The sequence below is a fragment of the Erythranthe guttata genome, chromosome 10 (genome assembly GCF_056151865.1).
Source record: "Erythranthe guttata isolate IM_541 chromosome 10, IM_541, whole genome shotgun sequence".
In the NCBI taxonomy this organism is placed as follows: domain Eukaryota; kingdom Viridiplantae; phylum Streptophyta; class Magnoliopsida; order Lamiales; family Phrymaceae; genus Erythranthe; species Erythranthe guttata.
Window position 1 is genome coordinate 9,095,612 of NC_142542.1, and position 19,217 is coordinate 9,114,828.

Below are 19,217 nucleotides of genomic sequence, written 5' to 3' on the forward strand. Positions count from 1 at the left end.
TTTTTTTTTTCTTGGGATTTTGGATAACGAAAAATTGGGACAATGACGATGCAATTTTGGTCTCGTTCGTCATAATATAAATTGCTGACAACTCTGTTATATCACCACCCATAAACTGAGTCCCTTTTCCAACAAATATTTGTTTTTAGATTAATACTTTGTAAATATATTTATATTTGAGTGGAAATTCAGGCAACCCTCTTCTAACAAAAAAACTGGGAAGGGAGGTGTTTATCTGCTCATAAATCAATTTACTTTTGCTCTTCAGACTTGCTGATTCTTTTTCATGAAGCTGGTCTAGTAAGCATAAGTACATGATAATATTTGTTTTGCCTTTGTAATTTCATTTTAAATGTTTGTTTTTGAAAAAAAGAATTGTTAATTGGGGCTTCGCTATCTGGTTGATAGGATAAAATTTAGTTTCCTTTCGACTCGTTCCCTAGAAGCTATAGTATTTTGTGTTGCCTCTTGTTTTTTACACTCCAATCAATTTTTTTTTTTGTGTTGGGGATTATACAAGGGCAGCTACATATCAGTTTAATTATTGTTTTCTTTTTAATTCAATAATTTGGATTTAATGAACAACGATGATGAGTTCTAGCAGACCTGTAATGATTGCGGATATGATCGTAATTATTTGAACATCTAAGGGACTGAGTTGTTTTCTTTATATTAATAATATCATTTTACAATTTCTTATAAATTAATTTCCGAAGAATTAAGCTATACCTTTTTTGAAAATATTTGTTTGTATTGAAAATTTTGATGCAATTGTCCCAACTGGACCTATTTTTAACAAGGCAGGGTCTTGATTAGTATATTGATTGTTTGTTCATTTGGAAGTTGGCTTACTTATTTAGCAGATTTTGAATAGGACCATTGAATGATTTGTGTTGCTAGCACAAATTCAAGGATTTATGTTGTTGCTCGCAAAAATTGAATGATTTGAATGACAAAAATATAATTAATAAGATTATGTGTGTTAAATTTGAGTGGAAATTCAGGCAACCCTCTTCTGTAAAAAAAAAGTTGGGAAGGGAAGGTGTTAATCTGCTCGTATATGAATTTACTTGCGCTCTTCAGACTTGCTGATTTTGTTAATGAAGTTGGTCTAGTAAGCCTAAGTACATCATCTTAACATTTCTAACTTGGGACTTTGTATTTTCAATTTGAGCTTTTGTTTTGAAAAAGGAATTGTTAAACGATCTTTTGCTATATGCAGTCTTGAGTATTTATTAATAGGAATTGCTAAATGATCTTAACATTATAAGATTTTATAAGATTATAAATGAAAAGGTGGGGTAAATGTACTTTTCAAAAGCAAGATATTATTTTAAGAAAAAATAATATTATTTTTTAAAAATTTCTAAACTCTTTTGGAAGAGCTTATAAGCTCTTTTTAATATCTTCTAACCTTAGCCAAACACCTTATTATTCTCAATTTGTTAATTAAAAGCTAACAAAATTAAATTTATTGTTTTTGTGGTTGTAATATTTATTTTAGTTTTTAAAGTATGAAAACAAAAAAATATATTTTCCTATTTTCTGCCAATCCCTAACACTCTTTTTTAAGATAAAAGTTTAGATAATGCAAATGAAGGTTATCTATTAGAGGTTAAATGTACAAAACTAATCTATAATTTAGGGGATAATTAATAGAATTTTACAAATGATCCAATTTTTACCTGTTAATTTTTTTTTTTTATTATTTGTAAAACATATTTTTTTGATGTTGACTTTGTATAAAGTTCATGTTGTTTTATATTATTTAAATTGTTGAGTAGTAGAAAAAATATATTAAAAAAATCAAATCGATAACTGACGTAAAAAATAGTGTCATAAAAAAGTCAAAATAAAAAAGAGAGTCAACGTCGCTCAACCATGGGAACTAAGAAAAAAATCAATGGTTGAAAAATTTGAGAGGAACAAATAACGGATTATTATTAAATTTTTAAATTGTATTTTGATCCAAAACTTTTAGATAAAAACTTTGTTAGGAGTCTGAAATTTTAATATTATGGTGATAGATATTAATATAGTAGTATTATTCGGCAATCCAATGTTTCTGAACGGCACCAAAAAAAGATTAGGATCAAACAAACGGAGGGACTCAATGTATAATGTGACAATTATTAGAGTGTATTTTGTTGACGGCTATAAATGAAGAAACAAAAGTGAAAAATTAGTAAACTTGAAGGATCAAAATTGTAATTATCCCTATAATTTAGTTATAATAAGAAATAATTTATAAATGAATACATGTAATGAATTTACAGAAACTTTTTTTTTGAGAGACTTGAGTCTGGCTCTAAGTGGGTCTTTAAAATAAAATTTAGAGACCCGTTTTAGTTTGCCGCCCTTAGAGCAATTCCAATGTTTGTCTTCAAATTTTAAAAAACACAAAAAACACAAAAAAATGGTGATAAAAACTCGAGTTAGAAATGTTTCACAAATCCAGAAAAACAAGCGTATGCGGTAAACAGTAATCTGAGTTATTTTCAAAATCTAAAAAACTCGTGTTTTAATGATTAATAATACGATATTCCTGTAAAATAAAAGTTTGAAAGTGAAAAGATGGAGTTAGTGCTAAATTGTTTAATATTACATAAATTGTCCTACTTTTACTAAAAAAATGTTCTGTCTATCAACACCTCACATAAAAACCCTAAAAAACTCTTCTCTTTTGTTTGTTTTTTTTTTTTTTTTTTTTTTTTTGAAATAAGAAAAACGTGGCCGATCAGAAGCAGCACAAAGTCGTTTCGAGTTTTCAATTTTCCGAAACGAGGGAAACTCAGACACACTTCCTTCCGTCTACCTCGGAATTTTCAATTGGTATTTCCCCTTCTATTTTTCTTCTTTCTGTATGTATATGCATGAAATCGAAGTTATAATTCCGTCTACCTAGGTATTTTTCTTCTTCCGTCTACCTAGGTATTTTTCAATTGGTTTGTTTTTTTTCTTCTGAAAATGCTAATTCCGATGTTGCACGTAGATCATTTCAGGTGAAGTCGAGTTGTCCAAGAAAGAGGTTACTCCATTATCAAAATCGTTGGTATCTGCACAACCAAATCGAAGCTTTGATAAAGATACAAATACAGATGGATTGTTAGATATCACTTTGTGGGGCCCGACGAGTTTTATTGGGGCCCAACCTCGAACTAATGATCCAAAAATTGCTCTTCCACTATCTATTTCCTACTACTTTCGATCCCATTTTTTTTTTTAAATTAATTTTCTTTTTTTGGTTTTTTGCTTTTCTTTTTCTTTCTATTATTATTTTTTTAATAATTTTTTGTAGCTTTTATTCACTGTTATGTGCATTTTCATTTTTTTATCTTTTATATAATTTTTGTTTTCTCATTTTTTTTACTTTTTTTCCGCTGTCAGGTGTATTAATCAACTATTATATAAGGCATAGTCGATTAAAGAACTAACTACTAAAATCGTTGTTAAATAATGAACTTGACTACTAAAAGTAACAAAAACAACCATAATACCGTCAAATGAAACCCAACACAAAGTCGATTAAAAGAATGAAGAAAAAGAAAACGCATCGATTAAACTTAGTCGACTACTGAGCATAGTTGATTAATCCTTAATCGACTACGTTACTGACGTAGTCAATTACGAGTCCAGCCTGCGCAACTTTTCTCCCTCCGCATCGTCTTCCATCGCTACCTCAAAAATCCTAGATCTACCTCCCCACACCATTGCAACACCACACCATCCCATAATCCTTGCGACTTCATCCAATTACATCCTACCCCACAATCCTTGAACCCAAATAATCCATTTTTCCCTCTCCAACGAGATCTAGATTGAAAACACAAAAAATAGAATATCAAATAAACAAAATTAAAGCTACGATTCAGAATTTCATGCAACAGAAATTGGTTTAGGGTGAGACTCAAAAGACTGTTTTCCGGCGTCGATGACCTGGGACTCACCCTCTCTTCACCCGTCGTACTCGCTACCATCGCCTTTGCCTCTGGTGGTGGTAATATCGGCCTAGTCCTCTCAGCCGTCGATATCTTTGTGAGTGAAGAGAATGGGAGAGATAATTAAATTACATCTAGTGTTGTTGAATTTTCAATTTTAATTTTTTTTTTTAATTTTTAGAATTAAATTGGGGGAATTATCTAAACTCAAAATTTGTCCATATATTTGTCTTCAAATTTTTAAAAACACAAAAAACACAAAAAAATGGTGATAAAAATTCGAGTTAGAAATGTTTCACAAATCCAGAAAAACAAGCGTATGCGGTAAACAGTAATCTGAGTTATTTTCAAAATCTAAAAAACTCGTGTTTTAATGATTAATAATACGATATTCCTGTAAAATAAAAGTTTGAAAGTGAAAAGATGGAGTTAGTGCTAAATTGTTTAATATTACATAAATTGTCCTACTTTTACTAAAATAATGTTCTGTCTATCAACACCTTACATAAAAACCCTAAAAAACTCTTCTCTTTTGTTTGTTTTTTTTTTTTTTTTTTGAAATAAGAAAAACGTGGCCGATCAGAAGCAGCACAAAGTCGTTTCGAGTTTTCAATTTTCCGAAACGAGGGAAACTCAGACACACTTCCTTCCGTCTACCTCGGAATTTTCAATTGGTATTTCCCCTTCTATTTTTCTTCTTTCTGTATGTATATGTGTATGTATATGCATGAAATCGAAGTTATAATATAATCTTTGTTTCTTCTTATAAAATCACCCTCTTCACTTCTAATTTCATCACGAACTTTCACAATTTAATGTTTTTTTTTTCTTTGCTTGTCTTAATTGTCGATTAGTAATTCTTTTATGCGGAAAAAACATCTATCTTTTTTTTATTTTTCTCGAGTTATTGGAAATTTTTTTTATGGCGGAAGTGTCGATTGAATTCATATACATCAGTAGAACCTCGATAAATTAATAACCTCGTTTCTTTAATATATTTTCTTGGTCCCGACTCAGAAGGCAACGTGCAAAAAAGTATTTCGTTAAATCAATAGAATTTGGCTGATTCCGACTGTATTGATTTATAATTTATAGAGGTTTAAATGTAATAAACTTTTTTTTTATTTTTTTATTCTTCGTGTTAGTTTTTAGATGGTGATGGATGCCAAGGATATTCAATTAGATCTTCATGCCCTAGAAAGCCTATATGGGCTTCTTGAAAAAGATCGAAATCGAACATCGAACGCAGATTCGGTAAGCGTTTCGTGTTAGTTTATGTTTTGATTATTCTGTGTGTTGTGTAAAGAATCCGAGAAAAAAAAGTACCGTTACATGTATATAAATATTCAAAATTTATGCATCTAAGTTGTTGTATTTCTAAAATTTATAATATTATATATTATAAGACTCGACATTTTTGCGTTTTTGCTAATCTATCATTTTGCAAAAACAAAAAATAAAAAAATTATGTGAAGGTTCCGTTTGTATCATGAATGTGACATGGTGGAATATGGTGATGATCTCGTGTCGCGTGTGTTAACCATGTTATTTATTATTATCGTTAAAACCTCGTACGTTATTTGTGACGATCCAAGTTATTTAATTTATTTTTTTATTTTTTTTCGGGACTAGCTGGATGAGCATGCAATGCTTCTGCTGAAGAATTTATTAGACGCAGAAACGAAAAAGGTGCTCAAGTTATATTCGGAGGTATGTTAATGCATGTCGGAAATATAGATTTTTCTTTTTCTATCAAGACGATTTGACATTTAGATTTATTTGCGCAATCGGAAGTCGTTTTTCATTTCCCAAAAAAAAAAAAGAATTGATTTTTGTTTTTTTTCTTCTGAAAATGCTAATTCCGATGTTGCACGCAGATCATTTCAGGTGAAGTCGAGTTGTCCAAGAAATAGGTTACTCCATTATCAAAATCGTTGGTATCTCCACAACCAAATCGGAGCTTTGATAAAGATACAAATATAGATGGATTGTTAGATATCACTTTGCGGGGCCCGACGAGTTTTATTGGGGCTCAAACTCGAACTATTGATCCAAAAATTGCTCTTCCACTATCTATTTCCTACTACTTTCGATTCCATTTTCGTTTTTTTAAAATTAATTTTCTTTTTTTGGTTTTTTTCTTGTCTTTTTCTTTCTATTATTATTTTTATAATAATTGTTTTAGCTTTTATTCATTGTTATGTGCATTTTCATTTTTTTTTTATCTTTTATATAATTTTTGTTTTCTCATTTTTTTTACTTTTTTTCCGCTGTCAGGTGTATTAATCAACTATTATATAAGGCATAGTCGATTAAAGAACTAACTACTAAAATCGTTGTTAAATAATGAACTTGACTACTAAAAGTAACAAAAACAACCATAATACCGTCAAATGAAACCCAACACAAAGTCGATTAAAAGAATGAAGAAAAAGAAAACGCATCGATTAAACTTAGTCGACTACTGAACATAGTTGATTAATCCTTAATCGACTACGTTACTGACGTAGTCAATTACGAGTCCAGCCTGCGCAGCTTTTCTCCCTCCGCATCGTCTTCCACCCGCTACCTCAAAAATCCTAGATCTACCTCCCCACACCATTGCAACACCACACCATCCCATAATCCTTGCGACTTCATCCAATTACATCCTACCCCACAATCCTTGAACCCAAATAATCCATTTTTCCCTCTCCAACGAGATCTAGATTGAAAACCCAAAAAATAGAATATCAAATAAACAAAATTAAAGCCACGATTCAGAATTTCATGCAACATAAATTGGTTTAGGGTGAGACTCAAAAGACTGTTTTCCGGCGTCGATGACCTGGGACTCACCCTCTCTTCACCCGTCGTACTCGCTACCATCGCCTTTGCCTCTGGTGGTGGTAATATCGGCCTAGTCCTCTCAGCCGTCGATGTCTTTGTGAGTGAAGAAAATGGGAACGATAATTAAATTACATCTAGTGTTGTTGAATTTTCAATTTTTTTTTTTTTTTTTTTGGAATTAAATTTGGGGAATTATCTAAACTCAAAATTTGTCCATATATTTCTCTTCAAATTTTAAAAAACACAAAAAACACAAAGAAATGGTGATAAAAATTCGAGTTAGAAATGTTTCACAAATCCAGAAAAACAAGCGTATACGGTAAACAGTAATCTGAGTTATTTTCAAAATCTAAAAAACTCGTGTTTTAATGATTAATAATACGATATTCCTGTAAAATAAAAGTTTGAAAGTGAAAAGATGGAGTTCGTGCTAAATTTTGTAATATTACATAAATTGTCCTACTTTTACTAAAAAAATGTTCTGTCTATCAACACCCCACATAAAAACCCTAAAAAACTCTTCTCTTTTTTTTTTTCTCTTTTTTTTTTTTTTTAATTTTTTTGTAAAGGCGCTTTTAAAATAAGAAAAACGTGGCCGATCAGAAGCAGCACAAAGTCGTTTCGAGTTTTCAATTTTCCGAAACGAGGGAAACTCAGACACACTTCCTTCCGTCTACCTAGGAATTTTCAATTGGTATTTCCCCTTCTATTTTTCTTCTTTCTGTATGTATATGTGTATGTATATGCATGAAATCGAAGTTATAATATAATCTTTGTTTCTTCTTATAAAATCACCCTCTTCACTTCTAATTTCATCACGAACTTTCACAATTTAATGTTTTTTTTTTCGTTGCTTGTCTTAATTGTCGATTAGTAATTCTTATATGCGGAAAAAACATCTATCTTTTTTTATTTTTCTGGAGTTATTGGAAATTTTTTTTATGGCGGAAGTGTCGATGGAATTCATATACATCAGTAGAACCTCGATAAATTAATAACCTCGTTTCTTTAATATATTTTCTTGGTCCCGACTCAGAAGGCAACGTGCAAAAAAGTATTTCGTTAAATCAATAGAATTTGGTTGATTCCGACTGTATTGATTTATAATTTATAGAGGTTTAAATGTATTAAACTTTTTTTTTTTATTTTTTTATTCTTCGTGTTAGTTTTTAGATGGTGATGGATGCCAAGGATATTCAATTAGATCTTCATGCCCTAAAAAGCCTATATGGGCTTCTTGAAAAAGATCGAAATCGAACATCGAACGCAGATTCGGTAAGCGTTTCGTGTTCGTTTATGTTTTGATTATTCTGTGTGTTGTGTAAAGAATCCGAGAAAAAAGAGTACCGTTACATGTATATAAATATTCAAAATTTATGCATCTAAGTTGTTGTATTTCTAAAATTTATAATATTATATATTATAAGACTCGACATTTTTGCGTTTTTGCTAATCTATCATTTTGCAAAAACCAAAAACAAAAAATTATGTGAAGGTTCCGTTTATATCATGAATGTGACATGGTGGAATATGGTGATGATCTCGTGTCGCGTGTGTTAACCATGTTATTTCTTATTATCGTTAAAACCTCGTACGTTATTTGTGACGATCCAATTTATTTATTTTATTTTTTTATTTTTTTTCGGGACTAGCTGGATGAGCATGCAAGGCTTCTGCTGAAGAATTTATTAGACGCAGAAACGAAAAAGGTGCTCAGGTAACATTCGGAGGTATGTTAATGCATGTCGGAAATATAGATTTTTCTTTTTCTATCAAGACGATTGGACATTTAGATTTATTTGCGCAATCGGAAGTCGTTTTTCATTTCCTAAAAAAAAAAAAGAATTGATTTTTGTTTTTTTTCTTCTGAAAATGCTAATTCCGATGTTGCACGCAGATCATTTCAGGTGAAGTCGAGTTGTCCAAGAAATAGGTTACTCCATTATCAAAATCGTTTGTATCTGCACAACCAAATCGAAGCTTTGATAAAGATACAAATACAGATGGATTGTTAGATATCACTTTGTGGGGCCCGACGAGTTTTATTGGGGCCCAAACTCGAACTAATGATCCAAAAATTGCTCTTCCACTATCTATTTCCTACTACTTTCGATCCCATTTTCGTTTTTTTTTAAATTAATTTTCTTTTTTTGGTTTTTTTCTTTTCTTTTTCTTTCTATTATTATTTTTTGAATAATTGTTTTAGCTTTTATTCACTGTTATGTGCATTTTCATTTTTTTATCTTTTATATAAGTTTTGTTTTCTCATTTTTTTTACATTTTTTTCGCTGTCAGGTGTATTAGTCAACTATTGTATAAGGCATAGTCGATTAAAGAACTAACTACTAAAATCGTTGTTAAATAATGAACTTGACTACTAAAAGTACCAAAAACAACCATAATACCGTAAAATGAAACCCAACACAAAGTCGATTAAAAGAATGAAGAAAAAAAACGCATCCATTAAACTTAGTCGACTACTGAACATAGTTGATTAATCCTTAATCGACTACGTTACTGACGTAGTCAATTACGAGTCCAGCCTGCGCAACTTTTCTCCCTCCACATAGTCTTCCACCCGCTACCTCAAAAATCCTAGATCTACCTCCCCACATCATTGCAACACCACACCATCCCATAATCCTTGCGACTTCATCCAATTACATCCTACCCCACAATCCTTGAACCCAAATAATCCTATTTTCCCTCTCCAACGAGATCGAGATTGAAAACCCAAAAAACAGAATATCAAATAAACAAAATTAAAGCTACGATTCAGAATTTCAAGCAAGAGAAATTGGTTTAGGGTGAGACTCAAAAGACTGTTTTCCGGCGTCGATGACCTGGGACTCACCCTCTCTTCACCCGTCGTACTCGCTACCATCGCCTTTGCCTCTGGTGGTGGTAATATCGGCCTAGTCCTCTCAGCCGTCGATGTCTTTGTGAGTGTAGAGAATGGGAGTGATAATTAAATTACATCTAGTGTTGTTGAATTTTCAATTTTAATTTTTTTTTTATTTTTAGAATTAAATTGGGGGAATTATCTAAACTCAAAATTTGTCCATATATTTGTCTTCAAATTTTAAAAACACAAAAAACACAAAAAAAATGGTGATAAAAATTCGAGTTAGAAATGTTTCACAAATCCAGAAATACAAGCGTATGCGGTAAACAGTAATCTGAGTTATTTTCAAAATCTAAAAAACTCGTGTTTTAATGATTACTAATACGATATTCCTGTAAAATAAAAGTTTGAAAGTGAAAAGATGGAGTTAGTGCTAAATTTTTTAATATTACATAAATTGTCCTACTTTTACTAAAAAAATGTTCTGTCTATCAACACCCCACATAAAAACCCCAAAAAACTCTTCTCTTTTTTTTTTTGTTTTTCTTATTTTTTTGTAAAGGCGCTTTTAAAATAAGAAAAACGTGGCCGATCAGAAGCAGCACAAAGTCGTTTCGAGTTTTCAATTTTCCGAAACGAGGGAAACTCAGACACACTTCCTTCCGTCTACCTAGGAATTTTCAATTGGTATTTCCCCTTCTATTTTTCTTCTTTCTGTATGTATATGTGTATGTATATGCATGAAATCGAAGTTATAATATAATCTTTGTTTCTTCTTATAAAATCACCCTCTTCACTTCTAATTTCATCACGAACTTTCACAATTTAATGTTTTTTTTTTCGTTGCTTGTCTTAATTGTCGATTAGTAATTCTTATATGCGGAAAAAAACATCTATCTTTTTTTATTTTTCTCGAGTTATTGGAATTTTTTTTTATGGCGGAAGTGTCGATTGAATTCATATACATCAGTAGAACCTCGATAAATTAATAACCTCGTTTCTTTAATATATTTTCTTGGTCCCGACTCAGAAGGCAACGTGCAAAAAAGTATTTCGTTAAATCAATAGAATTTGGCTGATTCCGACTGTATTGATTTATAATTTATAGAGGTTTAAATGTATTAAACTTTTTTTATATTTTTTCTTCTTCGTGTTAGTTTTTAGATGGTGATGGATGCCAAGGATATTCAATTAGATCTTCATTCCCTAAAAAGCCTATATGGGCTTCTTGAAAAAGATCGAAATCGAACATCGAACGCAGATTCGGTAAGCGTTTCGTGTTCGTTTATGTTTTGATTATTCTGTGTGTTGTGTAAAGAATCCGAGAAAAAAGAGTGCCGTTACATGTATATAAATATTCAAAATTTATGCATCTAAGTTGTTGTATTTCTAAAATTTATAATATTATATATTATAAGACTCGACATTTTCGCGTTTTTGCTAATCTATCATTTTGCAAAAACAAAAAATAAAAAATTATGTGAAGGTTCCGTTTGTATCATGAATGTGACATGGTGGAATATGGTGATGATCTCGTGTCGCGTGTGTTAACCATGTTATTTCTTATTATCGTTAAAACCTCGTACGTTATTTGTGACGATCCAATTTATTTATTTTATTTTTTTATTTTTTTTCGGGACTAGCTGGATGAGCATGCAAGGCTTCTGCCGAAGAATTTATTAGACGCAGAAACGAAAAAGGTGCTCAGGTTACATTCGGAGGTATGTTAATGCATGTCGGAAATATAGATTTTTCTTTTTCTATCAAGACGATTTGACATTTAGATTTATTTGCACAATCGGAAGTCGTTATTCATTTCCCAAAAAAAAAGAATTGATTTTTGTTTTTTTTCTTCTGAAAATGCTAATTCCGATGTTGCAAGCAGATCATTTCAGGTGAAGTCTAGTTGTCCAAGAAAGAGGTTACTCCATTATCAAAATCGTTGGTATCTGCACAACCAAATCGAAGCTTTGATAAAGATACAAATACAGATGGATTGTTAGATATCAGTTTGTGGGGCCCGACGAGTTTTATAGGGGCCCAAACTCGAACTAATGATCCAAAAATTGCTCTTCCACTATCTATTTCCTACTACTTTCGATCCCATTTCGTTTTTTTAAATTAATTTTCTTTTTTTGGTTTTTTTCTTTTCTTTTTCTTTCTATTATTATTTTTTTAATAATTGTTTTAGCTTTTATTCACTGTTATGTGCATTTTCATTTTTTTATCTTTTATATAATTTTTGATTTCTCATTTTTTTTACTTTTTTTCCGCTGTCAGGTGTATTAATCAACTATTATATAAGGCATATTCGATTAAATAACTAACTACTAAAATCGTTGTTAAATAATGAACTTGACTACTAAAAGTAACAAAAACAACCATAATACCGTAAAATGAAACCCAGCACAAAGTCGATTAAAAGAATGAACTTTTACTAAAAAAATGTTCTGTCTAGGGGTGAGTTCGGGACGGGATTTCGGGAATTCGGGATTTTCGGGATCGGGATTTCGGGATTCGGGATAGAAATTTTAAATCCCAATCCCGTCCCATAATATTAAATCCCGGTAATATCGGTATCCCTAAATATTTCGGGAATTCGGGATTGGGATCGGGAATCCCATATTTTGCCTAAAAACTAAGAAATATTGTTTTTTTTTTTTCACTATTATTATTGCACTATTTATTTTTACCACAAAACTTGGAACAAATGAAATTTGAAAAATTTAAAAATAAGTTGAAACGATATATTATATTGTTATTTCTCATCTCCTTGACAAATATATATATATATATATATATATATATATATATATATATATATATATATATATATATATATATATATATATATATATATATATATATATATATATATATATATATGTGTGTGTGTGTGTGTGTGTGTGTGTGTGTGTGTGTGTGCGTGTGTGTGTGTGTGTGTGTGTGTGTTTATTAGTTTTTTTTTTCTTTTTTCCTAATTCGGGATTAAAATATCCCGATTGGGATTGAACCAATTCCCGAATCCCGATCCCGTATTTGTTCCTAATCCCGATCCCGAATCCCGTAATCCCGAATTCCCGAAGTTTTAATCCCAAATAGTAAAATTCTAATCGGGACGGGACGGGATCCCGAATCCCGATCCCAAAGTCCCAGCCCTAGTTCTGTCTATCAACACCCCACATAAAAACCCTAAAAAACTCTTCATTTTTTTTTTTTTTTTTTTTTTTGTAAAGGCGCTTTCCAAATAAGAAAAACGTGGGCGATCAGAAGCAGCACAAAGTCGTTTCGAGTTTTCAATTTTCCGAAACGAGGGAAACTCAGACACACTTCCTTCCGTCTACCTAGGAATTCTCAATTGGTATTTCCCCTTCTATTTTTCTTCTTTCTGTATGTATATGTGTATGTATATGCATGAAATCGAAGTTATAATATAATCTTTGTTTCTTCTTATAAAATCACCCTCTTCACTTCTAATTTCATCACGAACTTTCACAATTTAATGTTTTTTTTTCGTTGCTTGTCTTAATTGTCGATTAGTAATTCTTATATGCGGAAAAAAACATCTATCTTTTTTTATTTTTCTCGAGTTATTGGAATTTTTTTTTTATGGCGGAAGTGTCGATTGAATTCATATACATCAGTAGAACCTCGATAAATTAATAACCTCGTTTCTTTAATATATTTTCTTGGTCCCGACTCAGAAGGCAACGTGCAAAAAAGTATTTCGTTAAATCAATAGAATTTGGGTGATTCCGACTGTATTGATTTATAATTTATAGAGGTTTAAATGTATTAAACTTTTTTTTTATTTTTTTATTCTTCGTGTTAGTTTTTAGATGGTGATGGATGCCAAGGATATTCAATTAGATCTTCATGCCCTAAAAAGCCTATATGGGCTTCTTGAAAAAGATCGAAATCGAACATCGAACGCAGATTCGGTAAGCGTTTCGTGTTCGTTTATGTTTTGATTATTCTGTGTGTTGTGTAAAGAATCCGAGAAAAAAGAGTACCGTTACATGTATATAAATATTCAAAATTTATGCATCTAAGTTGTTGTATTTCTAAAATTTATAATATTATATATTATAAGACTCGACATTTTCGCGTTTTTGCTAATCTATCATTTTGCAAAAACAAAAAATAAAAAATTATGTGAAGGTTCCGTTTGTATCATGAATGTGACATGGTGGAATATGGTGATGATCTCGTGTCGCGTGTGTTAACCATGTTATTTCTTATTATCGTTAAAACCTCGTACGTTATTTGTGACGATCCAATTTATTTATTTTATTTTTTTATTTTTTTTCGGGACTAGCTGGATGAGCATGCAAGGCTTCTGCTGAAGAATTTATTAGACGCAGAAACGAAAAAGGTGCTCAAGTTATATTCGGAGGTATGTTAATGCATGTCAAAATATAGATTTTTCTTTTTCTATCAAGACGATTTGACATTTAGATTTATTTGCGCAATCGGAAGTCGTTTTTCATTTCCCAAAAAAAAAAAAGAATTGATTTTTGTTTTTTTTCTTCTGAAAATGCTAATTCCGATGTTGCACGCAGATCATTTCAGGTGAAGTCGAGTTGTCCAAGAAAGAGGTTACTCCATTATCAAAATCGTTGGTATCTCCACAACCAAATCGAAGCTTTGATAAAGATACAAATATAGATGGATTGTTAGATATCACTTTGCGGGGCCCGACGAGTTTTATTGGGGCTCAAACTCGAACTATTGATCCAAAAATTGCTCTTCCACTATCTATTTCCTACTACTTTCGATTCCATTTTCGTTTTTTTAAAATTAATTTTCTTTTTTTGGTTTTTTTCTTCTCTTTTTCTTTCTATTATTATTTTTATAATAATTGTTTTAGCTTTTATTCATTGTTATGTGCATTTTCATTTTTTTTTTATCTTTTATATAATTTTTGTTTTCTCATTTTTTTTACTTTTTTTCCGCTGTCAGGTGTATTAATCAACTATTATATAAGGCATAGTCGATTAAAGAACTAACTACTAAAATCGTTGTTAAATAATGAACTTGACTACTAAAAGTAACAAAAACAACCATAATACCGTCAAATGAAACCCAACACAAAGTCGATTAAAAGAATGAAGAAAAAGAAAACGCATCGATTAAACTTAGTCGACTACTGAACATAGTTGATTAATCCTTAATCGACTACGTTACTGACGTAGTCAATTACGAGTCCAGCCTGCGCAGCTTTTCTCCCTCCGCATCGTCTTCCACCCGCTACCTCAAAAATCCTAGATCTACCTCCCCACACCATTGCAACACCACACCATCCCATAATCCTTGCGACTTCATCCAATTACATCCTACCCCACAATCCTTGAACCCAAATAATCCATTTTTCCCTCTCCAACGAGATCTAGATTGAAAACCCAAAAAATAGAATATCAAATAAACAAAATTAAAGCTACGATTCAGAATTTCATGCAACATAAATTGGTTTAGGGTGAGACTCAAAAGACTGTTTTCCGGCGTCGATGACCTGGGACTCACCCTCTCTTCACCCGTCGTACTCGCTACCATCGCCTTTGCCTCTGGTGGTGGTAATATCGGCCTAGTCCTCTCAGCCGTCGATGTCTTTGTGAGTGAAGAAAATGGGAAAGATAATTAAATTACATCTAGTGTTGTTGAATTTTCAATTTTTTTTTTTTTTTTTTTAGAATTAAATTTGGGGAATTATCTAAACTCAAAATTTGTCCATATATTTCTCTTCAAATTTTAAAAAACACAAAAAAATGGTGATAAAAATTCGAGTTAGAAATGTTTCACAAATCCAGAAAAACAAGCGTATACGGTAAACAGTAATCTGAGTTATTTTCAAAATCTAAAAAACTCGTGTTTTAATGATTAATAATACGATATTCCTGTAAAATAAAAGTTTGAAAGTGAAAAGATGGAGTTCGTGCTAAATTTTTTAATATTACATAAATTGTCCTACTTTTACTAAAAAAATGTTCTGTCTATCAACACCCCACATAAAAACCCTAAAAAACTCTTCTCTTTTTTTTTTCTTTTTTTTTCTTTTTTTAATTTTTTTGTAAAGGCGCTTTTAAAATAAGAAAAACGTGGCCGATCAGAAGCAGCACAAAGTCGTTTCGAGTTTTCAATTTTCCGAAACGAGGGAAACTCAGACACACTTCCTTCCGTCTACCTAGGAATTTTCAATTGGTATTTCCCCTTCTATTTTTCTTCTTTCTGTATGTATATGTGTATGTATATGCATGAAATCGAAGTTATAATATAATCTTTGTTTCTTCTTATAAAATCACCCTCTTCACTTCTAATTTCATCACGAACTTTCACAATTTAATGTTTTTTTTTCGTTGCTTGTCTTAATTGTCGATTAGTAATTCTTATATGCGGAAAAAACATCTATCTTTTTTTATTTTTCTGGAGTTATTGGAAATTTTTTTTTATGGCGGAAGTGTCGATGGAATTCATATACATCAGTAGAACCTCGATAAATTAATAACCTCGTTTCTTTAATATATTTTCTTGGTCCCGACTCAGAAGGCAACGTGCAAAAAAGTATTTCGTTAAATCAATAGAATTTGGTTGATTCCGACTGTATTGATTTATAATTTATAGAGGTTTAAATGTATTAAACTTTTTTTTTTATTTTTTTATTCTTCGTGTTAGTTTTTAGATGGTGATGGATGCCAAGGATATTCAATTAGATCTTCATGCCCTAAAAAGCCTATATGGGCTTCTTGAAAAAGATCGAAATCGAACATCGAACGCAGATTCGGTAAGCGTTTCGTGTTCGTTTATGTTTTGATTATTCTGTGTGTTGTGTAAAGAATCCGAGAAAAAAGAGTACCGTTACATGTATATAAATATTCAAAATTTATGCATCTAAGTTGTTGTATTTCTAAAATTTATAATATTATATATTATAAGACTCGACATTTTTGCGTTTTTGCTAATCTATCATTTTGCAAAAACAAAAAACAAAAAATTATGTGAAGGTTCCGTTTATATCATGAATGTGACATGGTGGAATATGGTGATGATCTCGTGTCGCGTGTGTTAACCATGTTATTTCTTATTATCGTTAAAACCTCGTACGTTATTTGTGACGATCCAATTTATTTATTTTATTTTTTTATTTTTTTTCGGGACTAGCTGGATGAGCATGCAAGGCTTCTGCTGAAGAATTTATTAGACGCAGAAACGAAAAAGGTGCTCACGTAACATTCGGAGGTATGTTAATGCATGTCGGAAATATAGATTTTTCTTTTTCTATCAAGACGATTGGACATTTAGATTTATTTGCGCAATCGGAAGTCGTTTTTCATTTCCTAAAAAAAAAAGAATTGATTTTTGTTTTTTTTCTTCTGAAAATGCTAATTCCGATGTTGCACGCAGATCATTTCAGGTGAAGTCGAGTTGTCCAAGAAATAGGTTACTCCATTATCAAAATCGTTTGTATCTGCACAACCAAATCGAAGCTTTGATAAAGATACAAATACAGATGGATTGTTAGATATCACTTTGTGGGGCCCGACGAGTTTTATTGGGGCCCAAACTCGAACTAATGATCCAAAAATTGCTCTTCCACTATCTATTTCCTACTACTTTCGATCCCATTTTCGTTTTTTTTTAAATTAATTTTCTTTTTTTGGTTTTTTTCTTTTCTTTTTCTTTCTATTATTATTTTTTGAATAATTTTTTTAGCTTTTATTCACTGTTATGTGCATTTTCATTTTTTTATCTTTTATATAAGTTTTGTTTTCTCATTTTTTTTACATTTTTTTCGCTGTCAGGTGTATTAGTCAACTATTGTATAAGGCATAGTCGATTAAAGAACTAACTACTAAAATCGTTGTTAAATAATGAACTTGACTACTAAAAGTACCAAAAACAACCATAATACCGTAAAATGAAACCCAACACAAAGTCGATTAAAAGAATGAAGAAAAAAAACGCATCCATTAAACTTAGTCGACTACTGAACATAGTTGATTAATCCTTAATCGACTACGTTACTGACGTAGTCAATTACGAGTCCAGCCTGCGCAACTTTTCTCCCTCCACATCGTCTTCCACCCGCTACCTCAAAAATCCTAGATCTACCTCCCCACATCATTGCAACACCACACCATCCCATAATCCTTGCGACTTTATCCAATTACATCCTACCCCACAATCCTTGAACCCAAATAATCCTATTTTCCCTCTCCAACGAGATCGAGATTGAAAACCCAAAAAATAGAATATCAAATAAACAAAATTAAAGCTACGATTCAGAATTTCAAGCAAGAGAAATTGGTTTAGGGTGAGACTCAAAAGACTGTTTTCCGGCGTCGATGACCTGGGACTCACCCTCTCTTCACCCGTCGTACTCGCTACCATCGCCTTTGCCTCTGGTGGTGGTAATATCGGCCTAGTCCTCTCAGCCGTCGATGTCTTTGTGAGTGTAGAGAATGGGAGTGATAATTAAATTACATCTAGTGTTGTTGAATTTTCAATTTTAATTTTTTTTTTATTTTTAGAATTAAATTGGGGGAATTATCTAAACTCAAAATTTGTCCATATATTTGTCTTCAAATTTAAAAAACACAAAAAACACAAAAAAAATGGTGATAAAAATTCGAGTTAGAAATGTTTCACAAATCCATAAATACAAGCGTATGCGGTAAACAGTAATCTGAGTTATTTTCAAAATCTAAAAAACTCGTGTTTTAATGATTACTAATACGATATTCCTGTAAAATAAAAGTTTGAAAGTGAAAAGATGGAGTTAGTGCTAAATTTTTTAATATTACATAAATTGTCCTACTTTTACTAAAAAAATGTTCTGTCTATCAACACCCCACATAAAAACCCCAAAAAACTCTTCTCTTTTTTTTTTTGTTTTTCTTATTTTTTTGTAAAGGCGCTTTTAAAATGAGAAAAACGTGGCCGATCAGAAGCAGCACAAAGTCGTTTCGAGTTTTCAATTTTCCGAAACGAGGGAAACTCAGACACACTTCCTTCCGTCTACCTAGGAATTTTCAATTGGTATTTCCCCTTCTATTTTTCTTCTTTCTGTATGTATATGTGTATGTATATGCATGAAATCGAAGTTATAATATAATCTTTGTTTCTTCTTATAAAATCACCCTCTTCACTTCTAATTTCATCACGAACTTTCACAATTTAATGTTTTTTTTTCGTTGCTTGTCTTAATTGTCGATTAGTAATTCTTATATGCGGAAAAAAACATCTATCTTTTTTTATTTTTCTCGAGTTATTGGAAATTTTTTTTATGGCGGAAGTGTCGATTGAATTCATATACATCAGTAGAACCTCGATAAATTAATAACCTCGTTTCTTTAATATATTTTCTTGGTCCCGACTCAGAAGGCAACGTGCAAAAAAGTATTTCGTTAAATCAATAGAATTTGGTTGATTCCGACTGTATTGATTTATAATTTATAGAGGTTTAAATGTATTAAACTTTTTTTTTTATTTTTTTATTCTTCGTGTTAGTTTTTAGATGGTGATGGATGCCAAGGATATTCAATTAGATCTTCATGCCCTAAAAAGCCTATATGGGCTTCTTGAAAAAGATCGAAATCGAACATCGAACG

The 19,217-nt window shown here is 31.3% G+C and overlaps 4 non-coding genes across 4 annotated transcripts; all 4 read left to right on the top strand.

Annotated features, from left to right (window-relative positions):
* Positions 1 to 37: 37 nt before the first annotated feature.
* On the top strand, positions 38 to 123 carry LOC148767448 (small nucleolar RNA Z43). The gene has a single exon (XR_016034160.1). It is a non-coding gene; the product is annotated as a small nucleolar RNA Z43 (small nucleolar RNA).
* Positions 124 to 190: 67 nt separating this feature from the next.
* LOC148767449 (small nucleolar RNA snoR77) lies at positions 191 to 317 on the top strand. The gene has a single exon (XR_016034139.1). It is a non-coding gene; the product is annotated as a small nucleolar RNA snoR77 (small nucleolar RNA).
* Positions 318 to 580: 263 nt separating this feature from the next.
* LOC148767450 (small nucleolar RNA SNORD25) lies at positions 581 to 663 on the top strand. The gene has a single exon (XR_016034152.1). It is a non-coding gene; the product is annotated as a small nucleolar RNA SNORD25 (small nucleolar RNA).
* A 339-nt stretch (positions 664 to 1,002) lies between these two features.
* LOC148767451 (small nucleolar RNA snoR77) lies at positions 1,003 to 1,131 on the top strand. The gene has a single exon (XR_016034150.1). It is a non-coding gene; the product is annotated as a small nucleolar RNA snoR77 (small nucleolar RNA).
* The last annotated feature ends 18,086 nt before the right edge of the window (positions 1,132 to 19,217 follow it).